Genomic DNA, 18,796 nt, shown 5'->3' on the forward strand with positions numbered 1-18,796 from the left:
CATCCCTGGAGGTATTTAAAAGACATGTAGATGTGGAGCTTAGGGATGTGGTTTAGTGGTGGACTTGACAGTGCTGGGTTTATGGTTGGACTCAATGGTCTGAAGAGTTTTTTCCTAAATGATTCTATGATTCTATGAAAACTTGACTCTGATGAAGACAACAGTATTTTGCTCCTGACTGAAATGCGTCAAAGAAAACATCTTCATTTTTAAAAATACAGTGTAAGATACAAATTAATTGGAGCTGGTTGGGAGAGCTGAGGGAAGGGGAGTTTGGAAGAAGGCAATAAAGATGACAGGAAAAATGAATAGCAAGGAATAAAGAGAATTGAGAAGGAAACAGACTCACAGAAAGTAAAGCAGTGGTAAGTAAGATGAACACAGAGGATGATGAGGCAAAGAGGAGTTAGTGGCCTGCTGATGAGAATTTGCCAAGGAAGAAGCTGTGACTCTCAGGTGCCAGGATGAGGAAGCTGAGATCCAGCTATCTGCTGAAATCTAGAAGCACATTTTCATGTTTGAAAAGACTAAGAGAACACTTCCAGTGATCCACTGCAAGCACCTAAGTTGCCATCTTAGCTTGAGAACATGCTGTGTGTGCCTGCAACCCTACTGCAGTCATGCTGAGCGCTCTCCCCAGCATTTACTCAACAGTGATGTACATCCAACACTACTGGGCAACATAAGAAGATGCTGATTACATTAGCAAATTGACAATAAATAAACTTACATATCCTCATTTAAGTGCTTGTAGACCTAACCCCAAGAACAAGACACATAAAGTTAGTAAATCAGACTCATCGTCTTACCATGTGTCTCATTGCAACATAGTCAAACCCCCAAGGAATCAAATTGTAAATCCTAGCATAAAATACAGTAGAGAAAATATATTTTATAGATGCTTTGGACTCTGGAATTTAGAAGATTTCTGATGTCAAAATATAAAGAACACCTAGTCTTTCCTTTCCACATCCTTAAACTTATCTTTGAAGTGTATGCTGACTTCATCAAACAGAAGACAAGTACAAGCTTTGTATTTTAAAAGATTATATCCAGTGGTGGGTGGTTAGGGGTAGTTGACAGGTATACTATAGACTTTACTGCAGAAAATTCCTATTTTCAACACAAACCAAAAAGATCCCTTCCACCTTTGGGCTGCACACATTCCCTAGTGGGATAAAACTAAGAGGGAGCAACTCATTAGAAAGTCTCATCAGGGAACCACTACAAGGAAAGATGCTTCAACTGCCCATGCACAAGCATCCTGTGTCTTTTAAGGTGCCCAAGGACATCTGAAACATCCACATGAGTATGACAGCAATACTAATGACTGAAAAGGAAAAAGAGTCCGTCCTGGACCAGGAGCTAAAAGCCAGGTAAGGCAGGGCATCTCAAAGAGTATTAGACACTTACATTTCAGCAAATTAATCAAGTCCTACAGTATTGAAGTTTGTGTGTTTTTACAAGAAGCCAGGCAGAGAATGGGCAGATTGCTGGTAAATCACTTGTGTCTGAGATCAAGGGGACTGCAGATGAGGCATGAAACACAAGTGCCAGCACATCAACTTCTCTTCTGTAACCTCTGTCCTCTACCAACACAGCTGCTCTGGTGAACATACAGCTTATAAACTAGCTTTGTCTCCGACTGGGACTGTGTGCAGCTGGGAGAAAGGAGCAGTAAAGGGGCCCACATGCTAAAAGGGCATCAACGAGTCTCCTTTTTTCAGGTGAAAACAGGCATGCTGAGTGCATGCTTCCTAAGCAGCAAGTGTCCTAGTCTGATTTCCATTATCCAGAAGACACTTCATTTCTGAAAAAGATCTACTCTGCAGTTTGATTCCATTCTGGCTGAGAGCAAGGCACTTGTCTGCTAAAAATTCAGGCCTCACAGAGGGAACAGTGGACTCTAAGGGCATCCATATGTGACTGTATACGTGCCAACCTTTGTCATCTCCAGAAACAGCAGGCTACATGTTGCCACTGTCAATGCAGTGCTGTCAACTAATAAAGACTTCATCCCTGCTGCAAGGAATTACTAGGCAAAAGGACTTCACTGTGCTGGCATTCAATCTGCAGGGCAATTACCTAGTAAACCACTGCAACACAACAAGCTCTTCCCTCCCACATGGTCTGAGTCAGTAGTATACCTTCATCCTCCCACATCTGATCTGCAGCAGTCTCCTGTCATGACAAAGTCCAGCCTCAGTCTATGCCCTTCCCGTCCCCAACACATCTGCCATCCAACCATGTTGCAGTGACATGGTGGTCACCATGAACACCCCAATTAAGGTTTGGTTGAATTATTCTGTGGTGTCACTTCCGTGGTAAACCACTGAAGTGTTTTTCTCTACAGGCCATCAAAGCCTGAGAAGCTTTCTTTTCCTGCCCCCATACAGTCATCTGACAAAGCACTACTAGCAGCAGCAACCCCACAGTGTCCAAGTCCAGCCCTTGGGAAAAGTACAGAGACTACAGACCAAAAGCGAGGACCTCTGTGAGGGCATCCCAGTCACTGCAATACAAGCCACTTGCAGAACAACAGAGCAGCAGCTGCACCAACACAAGGAACTGCTCTTCTTCCAGCAGCTCATCTGGACATTATCTGTGACAGGTTGAGGACAAGTACTGCAAGGAGTATTTGCAGAGCCAAGGGAATGTAGGCAGAACTACGAGGTCCTTCATAAGCCATGCCAGCTCTTCCCTGTAGTTATCCTCAAAATGGACCCAGAACTGCCTGTCCTCCTAGCTGCAGAAAACCACCACCATAATTCCTTCTCCTGCTTCAAGGGTACCCTTTGTGCAGTGTATTGACCCCTGACAAAGGGGTCTCCAACACATGCAAAGTCATGGTAGCCACATATGCTGTGCCAACTAGGCACAGTGCCTGGTACTTTCTGGCCACACCAGTCACTTGTCCATCTAAACTCAAGTGGTTGGTCAGTGACCATGCTGGCCTCAGTTTAACATTGGCCAATGTTCTCTGTTTTCACTCCTTGTAAACCCCACTGATGTATGACATTGACCTTTAGACAAAGTGGCGTAGTTCACTGGCCAAATTTTCTGTGCTGCCTACACAGTCAAAAGAAGTTGTTTGTGGTTGCTCTTAAATATCATCACTTCTCATCAATGAATAGGCAGAAGAGAAGGAAAAGCAAAGTAGAGGACATTTCCCATACATGAAAATTGCAACCCTGAAAATGAGAGGCAAAGTCTAATGAGGTTCTTACAGGGTTTCAGGTATTAGGAAATTAACTCACGCTTTTAGGTGAGTTAAGTATAATAGATGGTTAACAATCTATGGATAGCAAAGCAGTGATTACAGGCACATTGGATGATGAAAAGCTCTGTGCTTTGTAGTGGTGTAAAGTGGTTATGCACTGGCTAGAGGAAGTGAGGACGGGTTCTGCACTGCCTAGAAGAACATGTCATAGTGCGTTTTGTCCAGGAGACAGAATTTTAGGGTTTCAGTTTTTTCACTTGTTCCACCATTGCCAAAAATTCATAGACTATGCATTTTGTGTTTTATAAGTGACTGTAGTGGTTACATTGTGGCCATGTACAACTCAGGATAGATACACATGATGGCGGTTGGATTGCCCTGTAGTGTCCAGGGTCCACAGTGGGAAAGGCAGTACCTGTTACCCATGCTGTTCTGATGCAGAGGATGCAGGCGTAATGAAACCGGACTGCTAGTTTTGAGGTATGGTCCACAAGGAGGACCCATACGAGGATCAAGGTCACTGCTGCACCAGAGAAAAGGTGACTCCCACAAGGAAATGCGCAGCAAGGGAAACAAGCCTGCACAGGAGCTCTGGGGCTGTTTATGATGCAGCCACTGCAGGTCACTGCAAACTTCTAGGAAGATGACATGGTTTTATCAAACAGTACTTGCTTCACTGGCCTTGAAGCTCATCTTCATCAGAGACAACAAACTCCATGGCAAGGGAAGCCAGGAAACTTCTCTGTGAGGGACCTTTGCAATATCTGCAACATAAGACTACAACCAGTTGTTCAAGACAGCTACCCTGCATATAACACTCGTGGGTTCATGTGACAGAGCTCGTCCACTGACCTCTCTTCTAGAAGACATACATCTACCTTCTCTATCATCTTGCCCCAGAAAGCCAGAGGAAAAGCAGGCACTGATGTGGGAAGAGATGTAAATGGCAGCAACAGGAAAAGCTTTCATATTGCCACACTGACACTGTGGGTGATAACCTTGTGCTTTCATCATGATGCCACCTGAAGATGACAAGAGAACATGCTGCCTGCAAAAGAGACCTATACTATGCAGAGACAAAGACCTGGATCATAGCTTTTGAATTATGAATCCACTGCAAGCGGAAACACGGTTGTTCTGAAACAGTAGGCATCTGCCCCCACCAAGTCTTCAGAAGTTATTACAGAATTCCTTACACTGTTTTCCACACAAAAACAACGTCAAAAAACAATGACAATTGTCAGCACAGGCATATTCTTTCTAATGATCTGACATTATACGGCCCAAAAACGCACCTCAGTTTCATGCTGCATGCCAAAGAGGTGCATTTTTAACAAGTCACCAGAAGACTCTTCTGATGCTGTGAAGTCATCTATCCACCTTACCTAGGCAGCTGAAAAGGGACACTGCTGTACCTCAGATACTTGGAAGAATGTCTAGCACAATTCATTTATAGATTCACAACAGCCTCATGTAAATTTATATTGTTATCTAAGTACCTTTTACCATATTTTAGGTGTGTAAAGGTAAAAAACAAATAGAAGTATTTTTTCAAGACATCTATGGTAAGTAACACAGTTGCAGATGTCTTTAAAACACACAAGCAAAGATATGACAGGAAAACCGCACTTAACCTACTTACACTGAGATTAAATCAGGAAGGACTCTCTTCCCCCACTACAGAAATCAGTTGGTGGGGTTTAACTTTCAGCATACCTTATGACTCAGGTTGCATCCATCAGAAGAAAACACACCTTCAGGAGACAACACATCTATCACAGAGCATTTGCATTCCACTGGTGTCCCTACTTGTGTTCTTTTGGCTACTGTTAGTGCTCATGGTGGGCTAAATGCATTTCTGCTGACATAGTTTCTCTTCTCCTGAATTTATGAACAGGAAAGAAAATAATAATAATATAGAATAATATAGAAGTAATATAAATAATAGAGAAATTATTTAAGATTTATGGAGTACTAACAGGGAAAAATGAATATGCAGGACTAAATTCTTCCTTTAAAGAAACCTACAGAGATTTTCTGAAGTTTCTGTTAGTCCCACGTGTATACCCACATCAGGATTTGGTGAATGCTAAGTACAACTCATCAAACGTGTCCAACAGTGATATTCTGTGCATTTTTTTATCTACCACTACCACTACCAGGAGTCCCTCACTGGTGAAAATTATAAATCACTATTTTTATAATATAAAATAACATAACTTGTAATGGTCCAATTATATTTGTTTTTCAAATCTTGGAATTATTTTAGAATTATAAAACAAAATAATTGTTTTGCCATCATGTTTTTCTTTATGTACAGGATTCTGCATCTTTCCCTTGATTAAGCAAAAAACTTGAGTAGTACAACACAAAAAAGCTTGTGTCCCTGATCCAGAAATCTGCCTCATTAATATTGCAGAAGTTCCTCCTATGTAAGTCTTATTTGTGAAGGTAAAAAATAAGGAGAACCCAAAATTATATATGTAACATCTTTCTCTTTAACAAAGGATTATGCAAAGGTAAAAGAATTGTACAAAACCACAAGGCAGACTGTGGATGGACAAAAGTCATAAACTCAAGGATATATTTTCTCTAATGTGTTTACTAAGAATATTTTTTATACCTTCATGATAATGTTTTAAATTATGTATACACACATATACACAGACACTATACAAATATATAAACTGGTCCTGCTGCTGAAGGAAATTTTATAACTATGTACACATCTCTACAGATTAAATGCCTTGGTATGCAAGCAGCCAAGAGCACTGTTAGTTGCCAGTAACTTCAAGACATGATCCTATTGACTTTGATAATTTTTTGATCTGTTGGCTCATATTTTGGCAAATCTGTATGTAAAAAAGTCCTGTCTTATCATTCCTTTCACCAACCAATCAATAGTCTAACCTGGTTATGACCCCCTCAAATATAGCATCATCAAATATGGTCCACATATGCACCTAATATATACAAGTCTGTTTTCAGTTTAAAGCAAAACCCCACAATTTTCATTAAAAGTAAATCCATTTTATATCCTGTGTTCTGATACCAAAAGACAAAGACCAACAAATCCCACTCCATGTTTCTAAGCAAGTTTTTCTTGTTCTGAAATATGGCATTCTCTCTCATTATAGTTTTCCTAGCTTCTCTCACTCCATGTTGATCTATTTTGGTCAGCAAAAGACCTATGGCAGAGAAGGCATCAAACACAAGCCTTTGCTCGTCTCCAGTACCTTGATAATAAGAAATGCTATTAAACAGTATTTCTAAGAAGAGATAGTAACAAAAGGGAGAAAAACTCCTAGGGAATGATACCAAATGGCATCTCATGCCAGCCTGCCTTACTGAGGGCTGCTCTTGTTATTTGGCTTTGCAAAGCACTCAGCATTTTGACTTCGATCCAGCAAAGCAATTCTGCATTTCCCATGTCTTTCCACCACTGACTTGCAGAGAACTATTCGTACACATGAAGATAAACCTACACTTCATATTGTTTGGGTCAGGATCAAGGCACCAATCATCTTTCTGGATCCTTGTTTTGTTATGAGAATTGCTTAAAATAAGCTAAAAAAATAAATCTTAAAAGTGTGAGCTTTAGAAAGCCTCAAGACCCAGGAACATTCCTAAAATAATTTGCATTCCACAGCAGCAGGGCAAAACCATTTCCATTTCAATGAGCTTGTGGAGAGGACTCTGGTCTACTGGTTGAAACTCAGGACTGAGCCCTGGCATAAAATAAACACCAAACCCACTTGAACAAGGTCACGTGAGAAACCACTTTTTCCTGTTCTCCCTCAATACATTGGCTAAACTCTTTTCATTACTTCAGACCTGCATCCCAACACTCATTTCAAGATAGGTACTTCCACTCCTCTCTGCTGAACAGGGGCTGGTTGGCAGGGAGTTTTCCTATCCCTTTCCTGCATCATCCTCAAGCAGCTGCCCCCAAAGAGTTCAACAAATGTTTGACAAAAACCTTGGCTTTAACACTTGCTCCTTTCATAAGCTTTATACAAATAAAACACACTAGCAGCCACGAACTTTCCAAAGTGGTGAGCAGAACACACAGTGGAGACAGACGGACAGACAACTTTCACATGGTGCAACAGTCACTCCTGTGACCAGAGAGGGGGAAACACATTTAGCCAGTACTTCAGCAACATCAGTAAATTTCAGGAAATCATAAAAACAGATTTGTCACCTGGAAGCCAACACCTTACCTCACACATCTTGCTTTGTAATCGAAAATCTCCCAGCCTCACATGCTCACGAACTCGCACTTACCTACGGCATCACCCAGGCACATCCTAAGCACTATTGTAATAATGTGATGCAGCATGTAATGTTGCTGCTAAATACTTTTATTCAAATTATTTGGTCAAATTCCACTTCTCAGTTTTGCTCACTCTCACACACATTTAGCAGCTTTAAATTTAAATGCTGTGAAATGACTACTCTATTCAGAAACTTGTAAAGAATTTTTACCTAAAAAAGGATTTCAGGTCAAGAATATTGGTATTTTTCAGGCATTTTAGATGCAACAGGTGATCTTAATAGTGATTTCAACAGGTTTAGTAGCTTGGTGTCTTTAGCTGCTTCATAAAAGATGGATGTCTCTATACATAAATTATGTATCAAAACATAATTAATGCTCTTCCACAATATGCCTCTCTGTTTGTTACCAGTGTCTCGGCTAGAAAAAATGTTTTCCTTTTCCTGTCCACTCCTACAGGCCTCAGAGATTTGCTTAAGCTGTCTGAAGGAAGCAATGATAGCACTAATACATCCTTATAACTCTAAAGCATAAGCAAAGAGTTTTCACTAAGAACTTAATATTCAAGGTAGAGAGACAGCAGTAACTAATTTGTTTAATTAAATGCCACAAGCCTTGTACTGGATAACAGCTGCCTGTCACATCCCTCCATTTGTTTGCTTCAATCTGCACACTCAGATTTTCTGCCAACAGCAGCCGGATCTGTCAACGGCAAACTCTGCAGCAATATTATCTATATCCTTTCACTTCTGTTCACACATGAGGACTGGCTGGAGCAGGATACTGCACGAAAAATGCAACCAACCACTTCATACGGTACAGAGGCAAGGGGTAATTATTAGAACTAATTTACTGAAACTGGCCATCACACTAATTGTCAGGGACTAATTCTGTTGGAACTAAACTGTAACTTGAGGAGTGACTCCTTACTGCATTTGCTGAAAGGGTATGTTAGTTTTAGTGGTTATATTTTCATACTAGTGCTTAGAATGCCTATGGTGCACAAATCTAAAAATATCCAAATCCTCCAAATACTGTATATATGCCTGATTAACGAAAGTTTCACATTCTCAACTACTATTTAGCTGTTTTCTTAGTTCTTCCTTTGGTTATCAAGCCCTATGATGACTCCAAAATTCCACAAATTGTGACTTGCAGGTTATTGATGAATAAAAGTAGATATGCAGGCCATTATGCATGAATAAAAGCAGATGCAGACCACTCATGTTCAGCACAGTAACCTGTTTCTCAGATAAAGGAGAGATAAAACGTTGCTCCCCACTGTAAACTAAAGATCAGTTGAACCTCTTGTTCTCCTGTACTGACAGCTTGTAACACAAAGTTATAACTGGAGGTCTGGACTGGAAGCCTCCTCAGCAACTATAAGGTACACAAACCTTTTTTGGATTCCATGTCACTTCTTGCACATTACTCAAACAAGAAGCCAAAAAAAATGCAGCATTACACGCACAGTGTTCCTGCTTGTGTAACATTTCAACCTGTACAGCAATGTTGTTCTACCATTTTCTCCAGCAAAACTGAAACTTGAGTAAATTAAAGGAGACTGTCTCTTCTCTACGCAAGCTTCTTTTCTTCAGTGAAGGAGAATGCCAAAGGAATTATGAACCAGGATAATGAGGCCACTGCTGAAGAGCCCTGAGGAGACCAGTAAAGGAAGAGTTCAGCCACTACTTCCAGAGAACAAAAAAAACAACTTAAAAATAAGTAACCATTAACTCTCCTATCACTACCAAATAAATAGCTTGAAATATGGTCCACCATGGATTAATGAATGCAAAGTGCAGGCAGATATAAAATAGACCCTCTATTTCAGCAGTTCAGCATTTTTATTGTAGTCACTTGTCTGTATGCCAGTTTTTCAGATAGCCTTGGAACCCGATTAACATCTAGCAGCAGACGCAAAGAACACTATTTCTTCATTTAAAAGTTATCCTGATATAGAAAAGCTTGTTACAATAATGTAAAAAAACCCAAAAGTTAAGTGATCTCTAACCTCTTAATAAAAGTTCACAAAAAGGTCATTTGTCCATATTTCTTCACTCAGTTGAATGACTTCTTCAACTTCAACTCTGATATTTGCAACATCCATTCAGTATGGTTCTGTGAGTTAATGAAAAATAACCCTAAACAACTCAGATGTTTGGCATTTGCACCCCACGTTATCAGAAAGGTGGCTCAATAATTTATAAAAACCTAGATGAATATATTCTGTTAGATGTTTACATGGAATGTGAGGTCTGCAAGTGGAAGAACTTAGGGTTATCTAACACTGTCCGCTATCCAATACTTGGATGGTTTCTGTCAGCAATTATTGAAGTGTATTTTACTTGTTGCACCATGACATTCTAGTCTCCAACATTTACTACAATCTTCATAAAAAACTAACAGATTTCTAATAAATGATTGCCAACCAGATTCATATCAGGAGAATCCATATGGTTCAAGAGCCAGTGGCTCTGCTGGGACAAACTGAAAGCACAGATCACACTCTCCACAAAGATGCTGTTTGAAGTTGTCCTGTAAACTCCATGGATTCAACTTTTGAAGAATATCCTTGTCAAAATAAATTATATTAAAATGACAATGTAATGCATTTTCAGATTCTGAGACCTAAATATATTACTAGAAGTATGACAGCCACCTTAATACCTAAATAGATGTGTGTCAATTTTTGCTATCAGGCTATAATTTAATATTTAAAATTATAACCTGACTATGGGTTTTCCTAAATTAGATGATTATTTAATTTATAAAATAATCAGTGCAAATCACTGACCACAAAGATAATTCAGAAACTTATACAGTCTAAAAAGTCAGTGAATTTGAAAAGTAAAAATTTTTAAAATAATATATCCTGCTAATAGTTTTACAAACCAAAAAAGACCCTCATTCTACATTGTTGTCAACTATTCTGTGAACTGCTTTTTTGATCTGGGTAAAAACCATTTAAAATAATCTTATTTTTATTCTCTATTTTCTATTAGTTAATGAAGTCTATACTAATTTTTGTAATTTATTATTTTATAATTATTTTATAATGTTGAGATTTTTAATGTTGATAAAAGTGGTATGAAAAACAGCAAAAATCTGATAATTTTCTGAACCAAGTCACTTGGATGACTTCTAACATCCTCTTATGCGCTCTGTAACTCAGTATTTCATCTTTGCTAGAGGTCCAGAAATCTGTAAATATTTACTTGTATTGGTGCTGAAGCCTGCAATGTTCTGAGATTCAGATTTCAACATTGACAAATCTTACCGTTTCAGGTAAGAACAATTTAGAGGAAAAAAAAAATCACTTCAAGTCCTATCTTTTCTTTTAGAATAAGATAAAGAGGGAAAACCAATTTACTCTCCTATTTATCCTTGTTTCGTTTTCTTCCTTGTCAATCTCCCTGGTTTGGTCAGGGCAGCCTTTCTTCATTTTATTCAATAAATGCTTGAAAACTAGGATACATTTTCAGTAGCCAAAAACCTCCACATACCTTAGCAGACTCAATGAAAAATCTGTACAGCAAATTCATGCATTAAAAAGGGAGATGATTCCTTCTATCACTTAACATTAAGAGTATTTTAGAGAAGAACAGCATGTAAATGTGCACAGGTCAAGTAAAGATGATTTCCAAGCCTAAAAATTATTCTTGTCACTGGCAGCTGTTATGTGAGAAGTAATAAGGTCCAGAAGCCTGGGCATGACCAGTGATAAGAATATCATTACAATCCATCTGCAACCGCCAAGAGACACAAAATGCCTCTGCAATCTTTTGTTCTAAGTAAAATTAAAATTCCAAAGCAACAGGTTTTCAAACCAGGACATAGTGCATGTCACCACACAAACACCTCCCTGACCCCCCCAAATGGATTCATATAAGGGCAAGCTGAGAATACCTTTCAGAGCTACAGAATTTTAGTATCACAGATTTTACAGTACATACGTTTGCTTTACCTGTGTATTTACTTGCTTTGAGTGGAAAGGAGTGTTAGATTTGTAAAAACAAGTGAGTCATGAACAAGTCAAAATATTTCCAGTAAACTTATTTTTGCCTGAATATGCTAAGCTAACTGAAACCAAAACATTTTGCAGAAATGTATCAGTTTCACTGGCTTGTGATGAATCAGTGCTACAGGCTGTGTTACATTTCACTGAAATTGTTAGTTACAGAATCACGAAGTCACAGAATCAATTGGGTTCAAAAAGACCTTTGAGATCAACAAGTCCAACATGAGTGAACACCACCATGTCAACTAGGCCATGGCAGTAAGTGCCACATCCAGTCTTTTCTTAAACACCTCCAGGGCCAGTGACTCCACCACCTCCCTGGGCAACCCATTCCAATGTCTAATCACCCTTTCTGTGAAGAAATTCTTCCTAATGTCCACCCTAAACCTCCTCTGGTGCAGCTTAAGACTGTGTCCTCTTGTCCTACTGTTAGTTGTCTGGGAGAAGAGACCAACCCCCACCTGGCTACAACCTCCTTTCAGGTAGTTGTAGAGAGTGATGAGGTCTCCCCCAGTCTCCTCTTCCCCAGGCTAAACAATACCAGCTTCCTCAGCCTCTCCTCATAGGACTTGTGCTCCAGACCCTTCATCAGCTATATTGCCCTTTTCTGGACAAGGGGAATTTCATTCTCCTTCATTTGGGATCTAACTGCTTTCCCCCAACTGTGGAAATCCTCACCTTACACAATTTTTCTTATTTTCATTATTTGCATTAGCATTTACCACTAAAGAGATCACCGAGTGATCTCTTGATCTCCTTCAAGTGCCTAGCACTACTGGAATAAGGAAGGGCTACCTGGCTGCCACATTTACAAGAAGTAAATGATGCTTCTACTCAGGATACCTCATCTGCTAGTTTTCAACTGTCTCTTCCACTGAAAGAGGGAGGAGTGCATCATAGTGCATTTGGACTCATTCTGGCCAGTAGCCCTGGTCTTTTCTTGGATGAGCCCTTAAAACACAAAAATATAGTGTTAAAACATAGTGTTTCGGCAGGCAAATCACCTGCTACTGTTTCACTGGGAGAGATATTAAGTCACTTGTTTAATTAATATGTGTGATTGCTGAGATATCTAAGTGCAGTTGAAGCAGAAAAGCATTATGTTACATCTTCTTAGTTTATCTTAATCACTTTAAAAGGGTTTAATGTCTTTTCCTTACTCGATGAGCCATGTCTCCCAGCATGGGAAAAAAAAAAATAAAAAAAATCAGAAGCCAGAAAGCATCCCAGACCATGTCCCAGAGCATTTTGAAGGTTGCCTCTCTGCACAGAAAGTTGAGCTGGTTGCTAAGACTAAATGAAAATTGAATTAAAATAGAACTTATAATGACTAAACAAATCTCTGAGGGTTTTGTACTCTTCTTCCATCTAAGAGTTTCTCTTTTGTTACTTCAATCCAACTTCAGTTATGTTTTTAGTAAGTTCTTTCTTTTAGCTAACACTCTCCATCATTTTACTATCTTTCCTTTGCCTTTTGTTCATCACCTCTTTCCACGTCTTTGTTCAGCATCACTACTTCTCTTCCTTTCATATTCCTCTTGGTTCTCTGCATGGCATATCTGTGACAATGACTCTAGAGACAATTCCACCTGGCAATTCCACCTCTTTGCTATGTCTTTAACATGTGTATCACTGGCCCTTTCACTGCTTGCTATTGCACTTGGTGTCTTCTTTGGGCGTCAATCTGTTAAGGTACTGTCAAAACAGAATTTTCATGCCATGTAAACCACTTTTTATAGCTTGTTTACTGCCCAGTCTTGCAGCGCTTTTATTGTAATCTTCTAAAAAGCCATATTGATTCTAAAGTTACTTATTTCTATAGGACAGGACAAACCAAGCTGTTGATCACATTATACAGGCTGTGGCGATTGAAAAAACATTCCAGCTAAAGTAAACCAACAAAACTGCAGTGACAGTTTATGACCAAAACAATCACATGGGACTCTTGGTATTGCATTTCTCTCTAAAAGATACACATGACACTCTTGCAGAAGATATCCTTGCTTATCCTCAAGAGTTCCTCAAAACCATTTGAGCAACAGGCACCTGGAAACGAGACTGACTGAAGGAGCAAAGTTTAATATTACTCAATGCACTACATTTGCTTGCTATTGTATATGTTAGCACAGGTTAGATATGCTACAATAGTATTTTCCTAAGTGCACTCCACCAGCTGCTATTCTGCATTTGCTGCCAATGCATTTTCTGCTACAGTTCTTCAGATGATCATTTGATGATCTAAGTTTGACAAGGGACAGTGCCTCTCAACAGGATAAACCCATCAAATTTACTAATCTGTCGATGAATCTTGCCATTCTGGAGTGACTAGAGCTCCTGAAGTGGCAGCACACGACCCTCCAACACAGTTAGCATCACTGTGAAGACAAAGCATGGTGCCATCTGTGCAATGAGAAGTTTCACAAGGTGTGTCTGAGTCATGTAGGTCATCTGCAACACCCCTCAGCACACAGAGCTGTCATTTAGCACTGAGACACCTCTAAGTGCAACACGCAGGTCTGGGCAGCCACCAGCTGAACTACCTTAAGTATGAGCACAGGAGCTTCCCCGTCAGGACCCCCACTGCCCCATGTAAGGCAAAAGAAACAGTACCACTCAAGAGACCCAAGAGATGAATGCTCTCCTATTATATCCCAACATACAAAAGAGATAATTCCCCTGCTCCTCTCCAGGATACACAGAAAATAGGCAGTGAAGAAGCATCCTCCTAGGACAGACTCTTTTCCATCCCCCTCAGAGTAGAGGAGGAGAAGACAGAGGAGACAACAACTGGGACAGGGAATCCTACATTACACAGAGGACTGTCTCCCAGCAGTTGGACTGGGATGAACATCAGCACTTACTCTCTGATCCCTGTGGGTCAGACAGGTGGAATGTCTTTTTCCCCATTACTTAATCATTGGAGAGGCAGGACTAGGTGCCACTCAGCAGACCGTGGTAGTATTCCTGAGATACTCCTTATATCTTCCTTTATACTCCTAAGTTAAGAATAACAAGATGAAATGCATGTAGTTCTTCTACACAGCTACTTTTTCAGGCTTTTCACTGATACTAACAAGAACTAGTTTTCATTTATATTTGTTTATCTTCAAGAATTTGCTAGATGAATCTTTCTATACTTAAACCTGAGGCCCTCCAGAGGAAAAAATTACAACAAATAAGAATGTTTTGTTACCAACCCAGCACAACTGAGCTTAATTTAAACTCTTTTATGACCCACCACAAGGACTAGAAATGCATGCTTTTCTGTGCTTTATTCCAACTGCAGTTTTTTGGGGTTTAAGTAAGGGAATATACAGTGTCAGTTTTCAGGGATGCACTTTGAAAAATCATGAAATCTGAATCTGAGAAAACACTGTGAGGTAATCAGTGTGATCAAGTTATCTCTCCAACTCATTAGAACTAAAAATCAGTGCCTTATGGTACAATCTCTACTGTATGATGATGACAGCTTGCAATGATGAGTTGCTAATACTATTCGGGAAGCTTAAATTTTGCTATCTCAAGTTGTTTGTGAAACAGCTTCTCCTAAAATAGTGCTCTAGATGCAGGAAGGAGAAAGATAAAAACAGATCTACTCTGTCCTCTAAGACAGAACTAGTTTACAAAGGCATCCTTGATCCTGATTTAGCACTGCAACTCATACCATTGTACAAAAGATCAATCAGGACAAGCAGAAAAAGTAAGGAAAAAGAGGAAATATAAGAAGCATACAGAGAGTAAAGTCCACTGGAAAGAACTGTCACTTCTATATTGTCATGTTGGAGACATCTGAAACCCAAAACACACTTTCACATCAAACTAAAAATAGCCCACATACAGGAGAATGCATTGGAAGATAAAGATAAGTCAGCAAAAAAGTAAAGCTAGAAGCAAAATATTTATTTGATTATCCTCAGGATATGTGAAGGATTACATTTTATGATCAACTTTCAAGACTTTCCCATATAGAATTCAAGTCAACTGACCTTCTTTCTGTCCTAACTCTTGTTATTTCCTGCTAGTTATCACAAAATAGCAGTATCCTTGGCATCATTTAAAGAGATTTCCTACTTCTTTCCACACACGCAAGAGAAGAACAAACAGTTTCTTCTGGGTTTAGTGACAATTAAATGATGTGATCGCTTGTACGGTGGCACGGGCTTAAGTAGAAGTGTGTGACTGCTGTTCCCTTGGTGCTTGAAGCAGTCTTGTTTGCTTCCCGCTTATCTTTGAAAGCAGGAACATCTTAAAATAAAAGCGCAGCAGGGTCAGTAGGGAACTACTGGCAATACTCTAGTTTTGAAAACATCTTGTGTGTTGGATTGCTCTTACTGAAGAGGACTAGTTAGATTTGTAAAGTCAGGTGAAATTTATAACACCAGCACTGACTGTCTTAAGTACAGTGCATGTATTTACTTATGGGCAGGGTAGGGGTTGATGTTTTTTGGGTTTTAATCATCAGTCAAGAAATTAGGAGTCTAAGAGAGAAGGACAGCAGCTCAGGTCCCAGGCATGCAACACACTGTAGATTAAATGTATCTCAATAGTCATGGGGAGGGGAATTATCTTATGATGTTTACTTTCCACCAAGCCCTGGCAGAAGGGCAGACAGAGAGGGAATACATGCATGTGCTCACAGAGATTCACAAGAAGGAGATTCTCTCTGCAGACAAAATTACAGAATTGAAAGGAAATAAAAATTATTATCTTTAGTTAGAAAGCATCAATCTGTGACCTGCAAGTGTCCAGGTTAAAAGAAAGTCTACTCACAAGTAATGCAGTCAAAATGGTTTAACTCTTCATTTTTATCTTTGAAAAACTGAGCAATTTTAAATAAACTTGAAGATGTCAAATTAAGACTTCAACCTGGTTAAATTTAGAGAATAAACTAGATGATTAAATGGCCCCTTTCAAGAAATAATTATTTATTTTCGTGTTTACGTACCTTCTTCTATCCAACTCTCCAAACCTCCCACTACTGTTCTCACTCTGATGCGCAGGTCCAGAGGAACTGGTACAGTCCTTCTAATGTTATTTCTATCTTTTATTCCCACTCTAACACAAATAATCCTATTATCAGTTTTTAGGATCAACATGATCAGAATGATCAGGCCCTATTTCCATGTCAGAGCACTAAACAATTCAAAATGAGGTTAGGCAGTTCTACTACTCCAGGATCTATACCCACTCCCATTAGGTTTGCAAATGAGATTTTGACTGCTTTGACTTACAATTCAGGGAAAGTAAGTGCACGCTAATGGTGGAAAATATACTGCACATACAATGGCACCACAGCAGCAAACATGCACAGTATAGAGTAATAGTCACACAATTTGTCACTGATCCTCTCACTGTACCTGTACCTCTGTCTAGCAGAGGTTCCACCCAGAGCCACCTGCCCCTCACAGCCCCATTTTGTCTCACACAGTATGATCACTCCCCATGCACAGAAGCAGAGTGGTGCTCTGTGTGCTGCTTCTTCAGACCAACAACAGGGACAGGAAGGCCTGGTGAAGGGAAATTCCCAGTGACACCATCTTTATTCCTCCTCAGTGAAGGGTCAGAGCACAATAGAAATGCTGCACATTACAGGTTCAGTGGTGTACTGCAGATTGCGCGACAAAAAAAGAGATGCTCTTGCTGGAGAAGCTGCCAAGTCAGGACGGGACTGATTGACACTTTGTGCTGCTGTACATGATTAAGTATCTGAGACTTAAACAGACAGATTTTCTGCTAAGCACTGGGACAACCAATAATAAGGTGCACATGCTGATGTCAATTTTACAACTGCAATACCAAGATGTGAGTGCTCAGATTGGGAACCTCTTCCTCATCCTGTAAGAGCCAGATTTGCTGATCTTCCAGTAATAATGCCAAGCACATCCTCTCCTACTGCTTCTTGGAAAGCGAACATCTGTATCATTCGTATTTATTCAAGAAGATCCTCATCATCAAGGTGATATGAACAATCCTACATGTTTAACAAAGTAGCCACAAATACATAAGTAGATATATGATGTACCCAAAACCACAGCTTGGATTCTGTCCTACACAGTCTTTTATAAATTAAAAATATGAGCTGAGGTGGGAAGATGATGTTTAAATTCACATTTTAAAGACAGTTACTACTTTGTGCTCTTCTTCATCAACTACTTCAAATACTTTCTAAAAAAGCAGTTAGCCTTACTGGCCCTCCTTTGTAAGGAAAAATATACTTGTTATGCTCAAGTCATACAGGGAAAGCAACAGCCCTCAGAAAAGAGTTTGGCTGTCCCAAATTCACCTTTCTATTAAATGAACTGCCATTTGACTAAGGGACACAGACTCTTAACAGGGAAATAAAAAACAACTGAACGTTAAATTTTAACCAAGTTACGTACTTTAAGAAAAAAACCCAAACAAATCATACAATGTGGTAAATCCCTCTTCCCCACAGAAAACATAACAAAACAAAACAAAAGTCGTGTGTCCCGTAGGAGTCAATGACAGCTCAAGGCTCGACCTCAGTAAGCTGTCAGCCTGCTGAAGAGAGACGAAAACCTGATGCAAACCGTTCTGCGGCTGCTTCTGTCGGCGGGGATTTTGATGAAGGCGTCGACACCCGTGTGCGAGCGGCGGGTGCACCTTTGGGCCCGCAGATGTTTTCCCACGCGGGAACAAACCTCCTGGACCACGACCCTAGTCTCTCGTCACGGGGGTGCCACGGCCAGACGCGGATCACAGCACCGCCCGCTGCCCCACGCTCTGCCTTGAGAGCCCCGTCAGGGGCCGGAGAGCGGCGCGAAGGAAAGATGGATAGATGTCCGTCGTCCCCCCGCCCCAGTCCCGGGTCCTGCGGCCTTTCAGAGCCCGGACGCAAGAGGGGCCGGGGCGGGCGCGGGCCAGGCGCCCGTCCCGGGGCTCCGGTGCGCGGCGCTGCGGGCGGACAAGCCTGCGCGGCGGCCGGGGCGTGGGGAAAGTCGAAGGGGGAGAAGTGGAAAATAAGTAAGTAAAGACGAAACTCTCCTCCTGAAGGCGGACACATTGCGGCACAGTTCGCTTTCCTGCGGCGGCAGGCGGCCCGCCCGGTCCGACACCCCCGGTGCTCGGCGCCCGCCCGCCGGCGCCCCGCCCGGAGCGCGTCCCCCGCTCCCCGAGCGCCCCGGCCCCGCTGCGGGGCAGCGGAGCTCCCCCGGCCCGGTCCCGCTCGCCGTCCCCGCTCACCTCATGGCCCAGCTCCGCGGGCGCCGCCCGCTCCCCCAGCGCCGGGCCGGGGAGCGCAGCGGCAGCAGCTCCCCCC

The 18,796-nt window shown here is 40.9% G+C and overlaps 1 protein-coding gene across 2 annotated transcripts in view; it reads right to left on the minus strand.

Moving 5' to 3' along the window:
- The window catches only part of PLAGL1 (PLAG1 like zinc finger 1), a 50,607-nt gene extending 31,811 nt beyond the window's left edge, over positions 1-18,796 (minus strand). Inside the window, exon 1 of one of the 2 annotated variants that reach the window (XM_027633404.1) lies at positions 18,721-18,796. The gene's annotated coding sequence lies outside the window, so the exon portion shown is untranslated. The remainder of the gene's footprint in view (positions 1-18,720) is intronic. The other variant, XM_027633431.1, reaches the window with a different exon arrangement.

Source organism: Corapipo altera, unplaced genomic scaffold (assembly GCF_003945725.1).
Source record: "Corapipo altera isolate COAL_440 unplaced genomic scaffold, ASM394572v1 2b, whole genome shotgun sequence".
NCBI classification, from domain to species: Eukaryota; Metazoa; Chordata; class Aves; order Passeriformes; family Pipridae; genus Corapipo; species Corapipo altera.